The 15,163-nt window shown below is 46.2% G+C and overlaps 1 protein-coding gene across 7 annotated transcripts in view; it reads right to left on the bottom strand.

Annotated features, from left to right (window-relative positions):
* NTNG1 (netrin G1) overlaps positions 1–15,163 on the bottom strand; it is a 226,871-nt gene that overhangs the window by 135,775 nt on the left and 75,933 nt on the right. Inside the window, exon 1 of one of the 7 annotated variants that reach the window (XM_070396688.1) lies at positions 4,208–4,238. The exons of the other annotated variants lie outside the window; for them this stretch is intronic. The gene's annotated coding sequence lies outside the window, so the exon portion shown is untranslated. Of the gene's footprint in view, positions 1–4,207; positions 4,239–15,163 lie in introns of those variants that run through there. 7 annotated transcript variants of the gene reach the window in all.

Genomic DNA, 15,163 nt, shown 5'->3' with positions numbered 1-15,163 from the left:
GGGAACTTTCTATCCACATACCCTTTATTTTTTTCTAGCATTTTAAAAAAATACATTTCTATTGATTTCAAAGAGGAAGGAAGATGGAGAGAGAGAGATGGAAACATCAAGGATGACAGAGGATCATTGATCGGCTGCCTCCTGCATGCCCTGCACTGGGGATTGAGCCCACAACCTGGGCATGTGCCCCAACTGGGAATCAAATTGTGACTTCCTGGTTCATGGTTCGATACTCAATGACTGAGCAACACTGGCCGAGCTTATTCTAGCATTTTGATGGCTCTTCTAGCTGTGCTGCTCTGTGAAAAATCTTGGCACAAAGGCAGGGTGGGGAGGCTCTCAAGCCATGACTAAGTGTGCTATCAAATCATAAGGGAACTCGTATGGATTGTGAAATTCTATAGTTTAATATGTGTATAAATAAACATTATGTTTCGGGTTGACTAAGTTATTAGTGGTATAGGAATTAAATACATATACTGGAAAATTAAATACACATGGCAAAGAGATAATGCTTGTTGAAGTAAAGAGAGAAATGTTAAAGATGGTTCTATCATATGTTGAGGTCAACACTTTTTCAGTGGAAACATATTTGAAATTATAATTATGCTTAGCAAAAAAATATAATTTATATAAAAATATTCCTTGCTTTACTCCCCAAATCAATGAATAAAAGTCAATTAATATAAAAAAAATAAATTTAGCTCTGATAGATTACATTCTAATATATGCACTGGGGAATCTATGAACAAAAATCTGCAATAAATATTCAACAAATTTTTTTCTGAATGCTTCTTCAATGCCAAACTGTATGCAGTATCTATAATAACAAAAGTGTAATATGTTAATGAGACTGGACAGCCGAACGACCTTCCAGATGTCCTTCCAGATGAAGCCACCACGGCAGTGGCTGAAGCAGAGGTGGTTAGGGGCGATCGGGTAGGCTGGCGAGCGGTTAGGGGCGATCAGGCAGGCAGGTGAGTGGTTAGGGGCAATCAGGCAGGCAGGCAGAGGTGGTTAGGGGCGATCAGGTAGGCAGGCGAGCGGTTAGGGGCGATCAGGCAGGCAGGTGAGTGGTTAGGGGCAATCAGGTAGGCAGGCGAGCGGTTAGGGGCGATCAGGCAGCCAGGTGAGTGGTTAGGAGCGATCAGGCAGGCAGGGAGGTGAGGGTTAGCAGCCAGTGGTCCCAGATTGTGAGAGGGATGTCTGGCGGGATCAGGCCTAAACTGGCAGTTGGACATCACCCGAGGGGTCCTGGATTGCGAGAGGGTGCAGGCCAGGCTTCGGGGCCCCCACCCCCCATGTACATATTTTGTGCTCCAGGCCTCCAGTTCATTATAAAACAATGAACAGGACACATCATCCCTCCCTTGTGGGACTTACAATCTCTTGGGAAAGAATGGCAAGCAGTGACTAGAAGCATAGTCGCTATAACAAAGAAAAGCTCCTAGGCTAGAATTGAGAAAAGACTAATTCTAAATAAGTGGTATTTATGTTGAGAATCAAAAGATGAGTATAAAGAAGCTTGGGGAGGAAGAGGGGAGTTGCAAGGAGGGAAAGAACATTTCAAGGCAAGGAGAAGTGTTAGAGGAGAAAAGTTGGCCGCAGTTTATGAAGCTATAGCATTCACATCAACCTCTTTATAAAAGGAGGTTAGGATCAGGCCTAAACCGGCAGTCGGACATCCCCTCGAGGGATCCTGGATTGGAGATAAGGGAGGGAGAGAGATAAGGTGTAAAGGTAGGGCTTTAAAAATATTTGGTTGAGCCCGGCCAACGTGGTTCAGAGGTTGAATGTCGACCTATGAACTAGGAGGTCACGGTTTGGTTCCCGGTCAGGGCATATGCCTGGGTTGCAGGTTCGATCCCCAGTGCGGGGTGTACAGGAGGTAGCTGATCAATGATTCTCTCTACCTCTCCCTTCCTCTCTGAAATCAATAAAAAATATATTTAAAAAAATAAATTAAAATGTTTGGTTGTGACCGAGCCTGGTTGATGACTGATAGGAAGGAGTCAACTGAAGCTGCATAGACGTGAGGCGAGGACATGACCAATAGCAGAAGTGCTTAGGGGGAGAGGAGAGAAACCCAGTGTAGCAGGTGGCGGGGTCGGCCAGCTCCCTGGTGGCAGGAGAGGAACGCCTGGAGCTGCAGAGGCACCCTAGCGCTGAGATGTGAGGGTAGGAAGCTGAAAGAACCCACTTCCCATGGCCCCTGTCTTCTCACGGAGGCAGACTGTGTGGTGGGATGGAGGGAAGGACGGGGTCTGGAGGAGGCACAGATTCTGAAACAGTCCTCGGCGCCAAAGGGAGGGACGCCTGACCAGAGAAAATCATATTTTATGACAGTGAGACTCTGTGTAGACTTGCATTACATGGAGTTTCTCCTGACTTTGGTATAGGAAGTCGTCTGAGAAAATTGGGGAGAAAGGAAAGAAAATCATTGAACCCTGATTCAAAAAAGACTTCAGAACGATTCATTCAAGGAGACCCTGAATGTATAGCCTTTCAATAAAGCTCAGGTCTCAAACCGCCTCAGAATAGAAATGGTCTTTGATGTCCATTTGCCACCAAACTTCCTGAGAGGATGGTTCACACGCATTCCTTTCCTTCGCCCCCTCCTCCTTCCTCAGTCCCTGGCACTCGTGACTGAAGTGCTCAGAGATACGGATGGATTAATTGCAAACTCTCTGGCTTCTTCCTAGATCACCTCCCCTCAAAATTTGACATTCTTTAAAATATGTGTTTATTGATTTTAGAAGAGATGAAGAAAGAGGGGGAGAGAGACAGAAACATCAATGAATAGTGTATTATCTCTACCCTTTTTATTTGGGTAGAGAGGAGATACGTTAAAAGAAGGAAATTTATTCTAATACTTTATATAAAGTCATATATGCACTATGCACATTTTATTAGGTTTCTGGGTCCACAGCTGGTAGCGATTATTCTTCCTTTTATAAATGAATACGCCCATTATTCTTTTGTATCAATAAGAGTCCTACATGTGCAGGAGGAAGGAGTCTCCAAAATGCCTCAAAAACCCCCACATAAAAACAACCAAAAACAAAAACACAAAAGCTGCTGTAAGTAGCTATATAACTCTTCACAGATTTTAAGTTTTTATAAATGTCTAAACATCATTGTACATAAGGGTGAAGGATATGCCAAATTTTGTTGGCCTGAAAAAGTGTACTCATAATTTGCATAACTTTGGATGATGAGATTTATACTGTTCCTTGCAAAATCTTTGGAATTGAAATAAGAGAGGTTATGGATGTCACAACGAATCACATCAATAACCAATAATTAATACTTATCTATAAGCCATTCTATTAAAAAAAAAACCAACACCCCGCAACCAGCAGACAATAGAAAGCACATTGACAAAGGCACTTGCTCTTGAAATATTCACCCTAAGGGAGAAACTTCAACAATGCACTTCTCTCTTCTTACTCCCATCCTTTTATTATAAAATCTTTTTGCTTCTCAAAATGTGCAGCTACAACAAATATTCATACACCATGCCCGCATTATGTGTGGGAAAGCAGGTATAGATCACAGCAAGACAATTACGGCGTGCAGGCCTCCATGGCTTCGCTAATGGGTGCTGCGACAAGTTTCAGCTTGCTAATTTTTCCATGGATGGTTCCTATGTCCTCAGCAGAAGGCCGAGGCATTACTGCGACAGCTCCCCATCAGTGGCAGGCGTACAATGAATTTCTTTTTCTTTTTAAAATATATTTTTATTGATTTCATAGAGGAAGGGAAAGGGAGAGAGAGAGAGAAACATCAATGATGAGAGAGAATCATGGATCGGCTGCCTCCTACACACCATTGCACGTAAGGGTGAAACCCGCAACCTGAGCATGTGCCCTTGACTGGAATCGAACCCGGGACCCTTCAGTCCGCAGGCTGATGCTCTTTCCACTGAGACAGACCGGCCAGGGCGACAATAAAAGTCTTGAAACACTCTACAGAGCCTGGGGCTGTGACTGAGGGATGCCAATGAGGTCCTCAGGGCTTCCCCAGTTAGCAAGTGGGGGGAGAAAAGTTCATGATCCCCTTCCACCCTCAGCCACTCCTACACCAAGGGGTGCTCTTCGTTTTCCCACAAGCACCTGAATAATTAGGGACGATGCCTGGAAGGTGGGGCTCCTGGATAATCCCAGACACAGAGGCTAAAACAAAAGCAGTTCCATGCCTGACACACCTGCTAAGGGAGTCTGCAGCGAACACCTTCGAAATGACAAGTGACTGCAGGCAGGTCTGTCTTCACAGGCTCCCGGACGCGCCTCCTTCTCTTGGGAGGAGAAGCTGACATTTATTCTTTATTGTTAATTCTATTGCTAACGCCACTGGGGGGCGGGGGCGGAGGGCTCCCCACACCTGATGGAAAGGACAGCAAAGGCAACAGCAACAAAGGAAGGCTCTTTGCCTCCACGTGGGGCCTTTGAGACGCAGTGCTGGGCTGATCTGCAATCGCCAGCATTGTCCTGGCTATCGATTCGGCACCTGTGGATTCCAGGCACCCGTTGGATTTCTAAAATAACCCCCGTTTCACGGCGGGTCTTAAAGCTCTCCTCGTTTCTGACAATTTCTGACCTGCGTCGACGCTGCCAATGTGTCTGCCACCGTTTCTAATAAGCCTGGAGGCTGGTGGATTAACTCTGAATGTCAAGCGCCACAATTAGAATGGATGATTGCACGCAGACACACAGTTTTCATATGTGAACACACGGCCTCGGTCCTGCCATGAAGTGCAGCACCCTGCCTCTGTCGCATCTGATCATGGCTGCGCGTGCGTGTGAGCTCTCCGTGACCCTGTGTGCATGGGAGCCTTTGAGTGGGGGAGAGCCAACATAAATAACCATGACAACAGAAGTGGAACCTATTTCCTTTCATTTTCCTAAAAAAGTGCATGGATCATTCAGCTGCACCTTTTCCCTGGGATCCATCATCAATAAGCATGTAATCCAAAACTCGGGAAAGAGCCAACTGTTTTTAATCCTCACCTGAGGATATGTTTTTATTAATTTTAGAGAGAGAGGGAGGGGGAGGGGGAAAGAGAGAGAGAGGATAGATTAATGGGAGAGAGAAACATCGATTGATTGGTTGCCTCCTGTACGTGCCCCGACCAGGGATGGAACCCACAACCTAGGTATGAGCCTTGACTCTCGGAATCGAACCTGCAACCTTGTGGCATACAGGACGATGCTCCCACTCACCGAGCCACCTGACCAGGGCATGAAAGAGGAAGTTTGAAAGCTGGACCGCCACAGAGAAATGTCTACCTCCTCAGCACAGGCTGGAGGTAAGCTTTCCTTGATTGGCAAAGTATAGAGCATAGTTCTTTAGAAACACGTGGTATTCCTTATCCACCCTACTGCAAATTATTCTACATAGTTATGCAAATTATTTCTGAATTTCATCCGTATTTTTCTACAGCATCAAGTGGTATAAACTCAATTTTGGGGAGAACTCAGTATTTCCCAACTATTCCACAAAAACTTAACAGATGTCAAAATATTTTTTATATGAGTGGCAATCAATGAGAGATAAATTACCCCTGAGATGCAGCCATGACGAACCTAATAAAATATGGATTTAAGGCGGAGAGTGCTGTACTCCTCCCTGAGGGACATAATTCTGTGCTCTTACCTCCAAGTCAGTGGATTAATGGACCTAACAGTAGCTATAAAGGGACTTCCATTCTATCCTATAGTTTCCTTCCTTTTTTAACCTATCACTTTCTATCATAGTAAAGTCTAGTATATTCATTAATAAAAACTTAGAATATGCAAAACTCTATAAAAGAGCAAAAAGCACCCATAAGTATGCCATCACATTTAATCCTTAATGTTTTAGATGTTTCTCTTTCTCTCAAATCTTTTTTCATGACTTTTTTTAAAACACAGTCAAAATTATACTATATATAATTTTTATCCTACTTTTTTTACTTGTATTGTGTAAACATTTTCCATGTTATTGCAAACAATGACATACAATTTTTAATGGTTAGAAAATTTCCCATGAAGTGAATCTATTCTTAAGTCAATTTTCTTAAGTAGAGATTTGCTAAAGACCTGATAGGTGTGCCTACCCTCCTTCAGTCCACATGCCGTCGTCTGTGCACATATAATGAAGGTTTCTGAAAGGCATCTATCAGTCAATACTTGGAGATAAGGCATTGGGAGGAGGGATGGTCAAGCCTGCAGCTCGGTATCGTAAGAAACAGGCGAGTTCTTTTTGCCTCTGTTCAACGTTTGCAAACCCGCTGCATTAAGGGCGCATCACATGGTTACTCTCCTGATTCTTCCTTGTTTCTAACGATCAATCACGTATCCACTCACTGTGCGTTTACAGAGTTTCTTCCATGTGAAGGGGCCTGCGTTGTCCTCTGTGAGTGAACAATGAGGCCTGAAGGAGGAGCACCTGCCCTCTGAGAGCTGACACCAAAAAGGGAGGAGAGACGTTTACCCATAAATAAAAGGAAGTGACGGTAAATACCAGAGGCGTTGAAAACAGGGGAAGACCACATTGGGCTGAGATACTCCATAAGGTTGTCCTCAAAAGAGAGAGCATTTGAACGGAGCTTCCAGAGGAGGCATGCAAGTGGAATCAGCAGAAAGGGAGAATCCGGATAGAATCATTTGAGCAGAATTCGATGCAATCATGAAGGGCATGTGACTGGATAATTGAAAGACAGCCTGGAGTGTAGGAGTCGGTGGCTGAGTTAATGACGTGGCTTAATCACCAGGCGACGGTGCTTGGACTCCATCTGCTATGCCCCCGGGAGCCACGGAGCGCCGCAGCACAGAGATGAGGGTGCACAGCAGAGGCAGACAGTGGGTACGGCAGTCGTGTGCGAATTGGGGTGAGCAGAGAAGGAGCAACCAGCAAGGTCTTTGGATCAGATCTATTGACGCAGGCTAGGCCGGAGGAGGCTAACTCATTGGAAATAGTGAGACAGCCAACGATTTGACTTGCTAATTCCAAGGCAACCATTGAATACAAAGGAATAATGTTATCACATGTACTTAGAAACGGAGAGTGAATACGTGACAAGCTAAAGGGGTCATCTGCACTAACACCGCCCTATGTCTCTGACACTCCTTACTCAGGACTGGGCAAGGGGGAGCTTGCAGGTTGAGGTTGAGCGGGGCTGGAGCCGGCTCTGTGAGGAGTTACCCTGGACCATCACGGCATCCTGGGAAAGAAGAGAAGGTAAGTCCTCAGAGGGAACAGAGCGCTGGTGCCTGAGCAAGGTCACAGGGACTCCCACAAAGTAAGACGAGGTGTAGCCTGTTGAATCTCCTGCGAACTGAGTGGTGGAAGTCGGAGGGAAGATGGTCTCTGTAGAGAGGGACTGCGTGCTGTTCCGGGAGTGGAGTGCAAGGATGGTGTGAGCCTCATTTAGAAACGAGGCCGTCCCAGGATGCTCTGGCATGAGACCGGAGGATCGGGACCTACCATGAGGTTGGCAATCTGGAGCTGGCTGGACCCAAGGTGGACTGGCACCAGACCGTGAGGTAGGGCTTGGGTGGACTTCCTCCTTCAGCAAAAGTCCTCGGGGAGAGAACCGGGGAGCCCCGAGTGCCTGCAGAAGGGGGCTGACCCGGGCCTGGCCTGCCGCACTGCACTCTCAGGAGCTAGCACTTGCTCAGAAGCATTGCCGAAGTGTCTTCTTGCCTTTCATCGGCGAGCAGCGATGGAGAGACTATCTCTAACCTCTGGGGGGACATGTGACGGAAGACAGATGTTGATACATTAACTCGCTACCCATCTCACTAGCAAAATACACCCAGCGCCTGCAGATTCCAGAGCATTAATGAGGACCAGCTGGCACGCAGTCTCAGGATGGGGGCTCAAAGTGGGGGAGCCAGGACAGCCCGGCAGTGTTGGCAGCACGTGGGGCTCGGCACCGTTTTGGCAACTGACTCATTGGCAGCATCGATGAGTGTTTTCTATTGAATACACCAAAGGGGTGTATGGGGTTGTGCCAAACTGAAGAATAACAAAACTTCCATGGTGAGAAATCAGCAAAGTTCCCTTTGTTGTTTTATGAAAGAGATGAGCAGCTAAGCACGCTATCTGTGAAGGATCCTGGGAGTTGGCAGATTTCATTCCAAGGAAAGCATGTGTCAGTCTCCGCTAACGTTTATTCCATGCGTGCTCTGCCAGGCATGGTTCCGAGTGCTTTCTACCACCTTCTCAAAGTGTAGGTCCAGGGACAGGAGCTGACCAGCAAATGGCTGCCTGTCTGTGATAGGATAGGGAGCGTTTGCCAAAATGGTCACTGATTTGCTACTTTTTTCATTGGAAAGTCTTTCCAGGAAAAAAGTGTCAGCCCACTACATAATGTGCTTAGAAACCTCAGTGATTCACCTTCTGATGCAAGTTCCTGGTCTTGTCCTGGGCAGGTAACAAGGAACTCTCAGACCTGCAACGGTCCACAGACCACATTTTGGGTCAGCTTGACTTAAACACATAACCCCATTTAACCAAGTAAATGAGTCAAACCTAATTGAGAAAAGTGGAGGGCATTTGCTTTTAATTTTAGAATTGGTCCATTTCCTCAGTCCTATGCCAATGACATGAAAATTTCATATTTTGTAACAGGGGGTCAGTAGATAATGTCGAACGAAGGCAGAGAGGTATATGCATATTACTTATGGAGGTCAGCGAGCCATAAGAATAAAAACGGAAATGGTTAAAAGAAGTTGTCTCTCTGGGCAGTGAGACTGAATGCATGAAAGACCCTCCATCTTGGGTTTTCATATCATAAGTTCTTACTCTGATGTTAAAAAGGTAGTAGAGCAAGCACACTCGCAAAAGCATTTGGTGAAGATCTACTGTATGAATGGGGATGTTACAGAAACAAATGAGTGCTTTATTTCCTTGAAGAACTGCTGACCTAATCGGTGAAATGAGACAGGAAAACACCTAAGGGAAAGGCAGCACGCAGTAGGTGCTCCCTTAGCCCAGATAAAAGTTACTTGAATGGGAGCGGAGGGAAAGCCCATGCCCAGGGACAGTGTTTCATCGTATGTTTTGTAGCTTCTACAAGGAAACTGGGAGCATCATTCTGTTTGGGAAGGACTTCTTGGAAGAGGGTGGTCTTGACCAGTTCAAGGAATCCACAGGAAGCCGTGGGTTCCCACGGGTGAAGAGGACATGGAAAGACATTTGCAACAAGATGGAGCCCATGACAAAATATCCAAAATATCCAGAGACAGGAATGAGTGGTGAGCAGGTGGCCGAGTGCAGGGGGCGTTAAGTAGAGTCGATCCTGAGCAGAGAATCCAGATCATGAAGTTTTAATGGCACTGCTTTCTATACATTCTGCCACATTTTATCTTGAGTCATGTCTTCCTGGCATGCAAAAGTGTCATGTGAACTAGCGGGGGGTTCTATTAGACTTCGGGTTGCTTCTGAGAGAGACTGGCTTATTCAGAAGAATGCACATTTTAACAGCCTTCTGGAATTTAGAAAAGGCTTGTCATTTAAAACCCCTATAAATTAGATACGCTCTAGTCTACACAACAGACTTTTCCTGTGTTCTTTCTCACAAGATATGCGGCATCAACACTTTGTTCAACGTGATTCTTTGGAGGAAGCCGTTCGACTTTGACCTCTGCAATCCAGAGAGCGATAACCTTAGGTAAACGTCTACTCCTCAGAAACTGTGTGTGAAAAAAAAAAAACCTCCTTTGGTTTTTCTCTGAATCGTGCTCAAAATTTCCTGTAGTATTTTACGTTTTACTCAGTGAAATATTTCATTTTTCTCCAAAAGCCAAGCTTGCCCAAGACTAAGTAACTTCAATGGACGTAAGATTCCAGGTCCATTGCTTCATTCCTTAGAGCAGGTTTCCTGGATTGAAAGTACATTTAGGGGCATTTCTGTAGAAGCACTGCCTCAGGGGCTTCAAGCCACTGTGGTTGCCATGGAAATGTGGCCTCTCTGTATCTCCAGTAGCAGGGGTGTGACTGACCAGGGCCTAGGGCAGCCGTGGGCAAACTACGGCCCGCGGGCCGGATCTGGCCCGTTTGAAATGAATAAAACTAAAAAAAAAAAGAAAAAAGACCGTACCCTTTTATGTAATGATGTTTACTTTGAATTTATATTAGTTCACACAAACACTCCATCCATGCTTTTGTTCCGGCCCTCCGGTCCAGTTTAAGAACCCATTGTGGCCTCAAGTCAAAAAGTTTGCCCACCCCTAGCCTAGGGGCTGGGTTCTGCAGGATTCCTCCTTCTCCCTGAATGGGCCCTGGGCTGGAACCCCAAGCCTCGGTGCCCTCACTTGTGAGCTGTGAACGATCATGGTGCCCACCTGGGTGGGTCCTTGTACAAACCAAGTGGCAACACGTCCATAAGCCTATCAGGAAGGCTGGCGCCTCGGAGCCGGCTGAACGTTTGATGTTAATAACGGGTCAGTTCCCAGTGCACAGAGCTGTGCCTTCATTCTCCAACTCCCAGCACCTGGTCCCGTTATAGCAGGGGTGGGGAACGTCCAGCCCGCGGGCCTTGAAATCATTGGGTCTGGCCCTGCCAAGGCATGAGGGGTGAGTTCACTAAATGTTTGACCAAATAGAGCAGGCTGGTTTTTAAGTGGATAACTGTGTATGGCCTGCGGATGACGTTATAAATATCCAAATGGCCCCTGGCGGTAAAAAGGTTCCCCTCCCCGGGTTACAGGATAAAATGGTTATAACGGTGAAATTCAGGAGCGAGGGAGAAAGCACTGTCAGGAAAAACAGTCACTGAGAAGCGAGGTGACAACGAGGGGTGGGTGTGCACCACGTGCTCAGCTCATTGCATCGTCAGAGAGCACGGGGCGCTGCGGGCTGCCCTGCTGCGTGGTCGTGAGCCCCACAGTTCACAGAGGAGGTGACATGTATCAACATTACAGGGAAGCACGTAATTCCTATTCCAAATTGGAAAAAAAATCAGATTGTGAGGAAAAAAATCTCCACTCATTTCTCAAATATTCATTTAGCACCTACTGGGTGTAAAGCACCCCCGGGGCACTCGGGGGCAGACACACGGAAAGAGGCCAAGGACAGAGGGCAGCGATGGTGTGATTACCGTTCCCTGGGCCTTGTATTCAAAAACAACCACCACAAAACGAAATCAAAGCAAACTAGTCCCCTCTGTCCTCCCCAAATCAAAGCAAAACAACAAACAAAACCCCCCAATACACACACACACACACACACACACACACACACACAAAACCACCATACTGTGTTGGCTTTATATTTTACACTTCGAAAGGCCTATCTCAGGTAACCCCTGAGTCATCCTTAGGGGGGTGTTTCATAACTGTAGAGCGCGTCCCTTGCTCTAATTCACCAGCCAAGACCTTCTTCCTCCAGGACCCAAACACTCTAAGGTCTGAGGCCAAGTTCGTAGCCCCAGTTCTAAGCATCCTCATCCACGCCCCACGGCTGCCCCTCCCCCATGGCTCTCCCATCAGGCATCCTTCCCAGGGCCCTTCTGTCTGGGCCTCTGTCAGCTTCTGGGTCACCCACACCATTTAGCAAAGCCTGGCATTGTCTCAAACCAACAAACAAGCATAGGAAGCAAGAACGTGTACAGAAGGGGGGCGGGGGGAACAGCGACCCATTCCGTGCCTTTACTAAGAAATGGGAAATTATTGATCGTTGCTTCTTGTCATCATGCAAAAAGCAAGCTGCTTGGAAACAAGGGAGGAAGGAATAGCTCAGCGATCTTTAAGTATTTATGACGCGTTGCGCTCGTCGTGTCCTACAGACAGTTTTACTAGAGCGTCTAAGTGCTTCCGATGTCGGCGCTCGGGCGCTCATCCTTCACGGGGAGCCGCGTTCATTTCATTCGTAGGGGCCGCTTTCAGGAGTCGCTTTTCAAGCGACTTGGGGAGCGGCCTGCAGCCTCAACATGAAGACCTGGGGTGGGTGGGGAGCAGGGGCTGGGAGGAGGGAGGGGAGATGGGAGATATCTGTAATACTACCAACAATAAGAAATATATTTCAACAAAGAAAAGGAATTGTCTCACTTAAGCACAAGCATGAAGTCCAAAAAGAAAAAAAAATGTACAAAGTCACAGGGCTGCTGCAAGAGTAAATTACACTCTCCTTAAAATAAAAATGTTTAAAAACCCCCACAAAAATGCTCCACATCCCCCCTTGACAACTTGCTTGAAATCCACATCACCTTTCACTTGCTCAACGGTGTCCAGATCGGGGACAGGGCTCCCCCGGGGGCGCGGCTGCCTCTGAGGGTTTCAGGTCCACAGAGCAGGCACATAACCTTCCCAAGGGCGAGCTCCCTCCTCCCGCCCCAAGCACCTGCGGGACTTCACCGCAGCAAAACGCCCTGGAGGGCTCATTGGAACACATCCACCTGGCGGGGTTCTTTGTCAAACGCTCATCTCTCAGCCACCGAGGACTCTGTGCGCCCATCAGCCCGGCAGAGAGTGACAACCTTGTGGAGCAGATGTAGCGAGTCGTCAGTTTGTGATAGAAACTCCTCCATGGCAGACACCAAGCCCATCGTTCCGTTCTACCTTCTGAAAGCAGCTACTGAGAAGGAACACTCTGCCACGTGAAAAAGAAATCCTCAAAAAACACATCGAGCAACCTATTTTGGGTCTCTTGCAGAAGATGAGTTGTATCTATAATAATGAAAATGTAATATGCTAATTAGACCAAACGGCCGACCGTCTGGATGACCTTCTAGACATCCTTCTGGACGAAGCCGGGCGCTGCGGCTGCGAGGGCCGAGCCCCTTGCACGACTTTTGTGCATCAGGCCTCTAGTTTAATAATATTATGATTCAAAATGCTAAATACTATTATTGATGGTGTTAAGGAAGCCGGGCCTGTGGGAGGGCAGGGTGTGTGTGGACAGGGGCAGGCGCTGCATAAACATGTGTGGCCGAGTCGCTGGAAACACCAGGGCTATTTTCCCGAAGCTGATTCCCATTTGATTTTTAAAAGCTCCCGGCATCGCTCCTTGGTCAGGAGGGAATTTTAACTGGAAGAGACGGTTTTCGCTGGAAACTCTGCATCATTGTTTTTAGAACGGGTACTAAACATGACAGAACAGGTCTTACCTCCCCGTAATTCCCTCTTTTTATTAATGCCATTTTTTCAATGCATTTAAAAGACAGTGCCTGGCCTCGATTCTGAGGTTACTAATATATATGCATGAGCCAAACATGATTGGAGTTGAGCCTGCAAAGCTCTATATCTTATCAGGCTCTTGGCTCAGATGGTAGCACTGATTGGACCCAAAGATGGAGAAATATCTGTTTAGCCACAGACTCAGAGAGCCCGCACTGCTGTGTCAGACTGTGCGTTTTCCTACCTATTGCTTCTTTTATTTTTTTTTAATTTTATTTTTCAATTACAGTTTACATTCCTCTATTACCTATTTTTAATTAAATATCAATCCATACCAAACTGTTACAAAAATGGATAGCATAATTAGGTTATTTGGGACTCATATTCACAGAGGCTTGGTGTCTGTCAGTTACCAGCATGCTTTTGTTGCTTTATATACAAGCTTCTGAGTGTATGCTATTAATGACTCATAAGCTGAATCTGTAAAAAAAAATGGAAAAGGAAAACTTGGAAATTGTAAACTAAACTAACAAATGCATGAAGAGGATAAATTTGTTTAGAACACACTTGTTGAGCTCTGACTGCTTTTGTCTGACCACCATTCTTATAATTTCAATTAAAAATATTTTTAAATATATTTTTTATTATTGATTTCAGAGGGGAAGGGAGAGGGAGAGAGAGATAGAAACATCAATGATGAGAGAGATTCACTGATCAGCTGCCTCCTGCACACCCCACACTGGGGATCGAACCTGCAACCTGGACATGTGCTCTGACTAAGAATTGAACCATGACTCCCTGGTTCATAGGTCGATGCTCAACCACTGAGCCACACCAGCCGGGCCTAACTCATCTTCTTTACAGAACATAACTTTCACTGAAAAACTTAATTTTTAAGTTCAAAGAAATATGTCAGGTTTTGACAAGGACGAAGGAGGGAACTGTTCTTTGAGGAGTGAAGTTCATACGCTCTACAGCGAGAAAGTGAGCAAAACGTTGGTATTCTGGAGATGAATGGAGCTTTCGTGAGCCTTTCTGACGGTGTAGTTGATCATAACAGAAATACGAGTAAAGGCCTACTGAACGCTACATGCTGTTTACTTCCATCCCCATAATGAACATATTCTTCCCATTTCATAAGCGAGGAAACTGAGTCTTGGCGGTGTTGTATAGTTTTATGACTTTGCTGAGATGAGAATTCGAAGAGCTTCGTTTCAGGTTGAAATCTGCCTGATCACACAGCCTGAGCTTTGCGGGGAACGATAGTCAAGGAGCAAACAAGCCGACCACAGCAACCTGCAGTGGGACTTGCAGATCTTACAGGAACTGTGTCGCAGAAGTGATAACACGGTTTTGATCAAAGCACGACAAACTCCACACAAGTGACAGGTCAGACAATATTGAAACATGAATACACCACTGTGTGGCTCTAATTGGGCAAACGCACTGAGCTTGTTTTCTGTTTTAAAAAGCCACTCACTGTTCTACGCCTGCCTTTCAGCTCAAGGTGACTTGTTTTGGGTTTTCACCAAATTTGGAGCAATTTATTGTGCAGAGGCACAGCTTGGAGTAACACAGCGGCTGAATAGTATTTTTCATATCGGCGTACGGCGTGTCATACTCTGTGGCTTTTCAATGGCAGCTGAGCGTGAATAGAAATGACCACGCCAGCAACACAATCGCAGGGACCACCGTTGGGAAGACATCAATACAGAACTGCCTTCCAGCTGCTGATGGCTACCTGCTTAGTTAAACTTCTGATATTTCAAGGCAGACGTGTGAACAAGGGAAGAAAAACGATCTCTAACAAGAACTCAGAGAAACCGCTACGTAGTTTAAGGACATGATACAAGACACAAGCAGGCGTGTTACTCCACCGAGGATTTGACTCTGTGACAGTGGCTTCTCCCGCTGGCACTCTGGGTTGCATTTTTAAAAAATATATTTTATTGATTTTTTTTACAGAGAGGAAGGGAGAGGGATAGAGAGTTAGAAACATCGATGAGAGAGAAACATCGAACAGCTGCCTCCTACACACTCCCCACTGGGGATGTGCCCGC

The sequence above is a fragment of the Myotis yumanensis genome, unplaced genomic scaffold (assembly GCF_028538775.1).
Source record: "Myotis yumanensis isolate MYYU_CA2020_CCGP unplaced genomic scaffold, mMyoYum1.0.hap1 SCAF_17, whole genome shotgun sequence".
NCBI lineage: Eukaryota > Metazoa > Chordata > Mammalia > Chiroptera > Vespertilionidae > Myotis > Myotis yumanensis.
The sequence above is the reverse complement of the archived record's forward strand: the minus strand, read 5'-3'. Positions and strand labels throughout refer to the sequence as shown.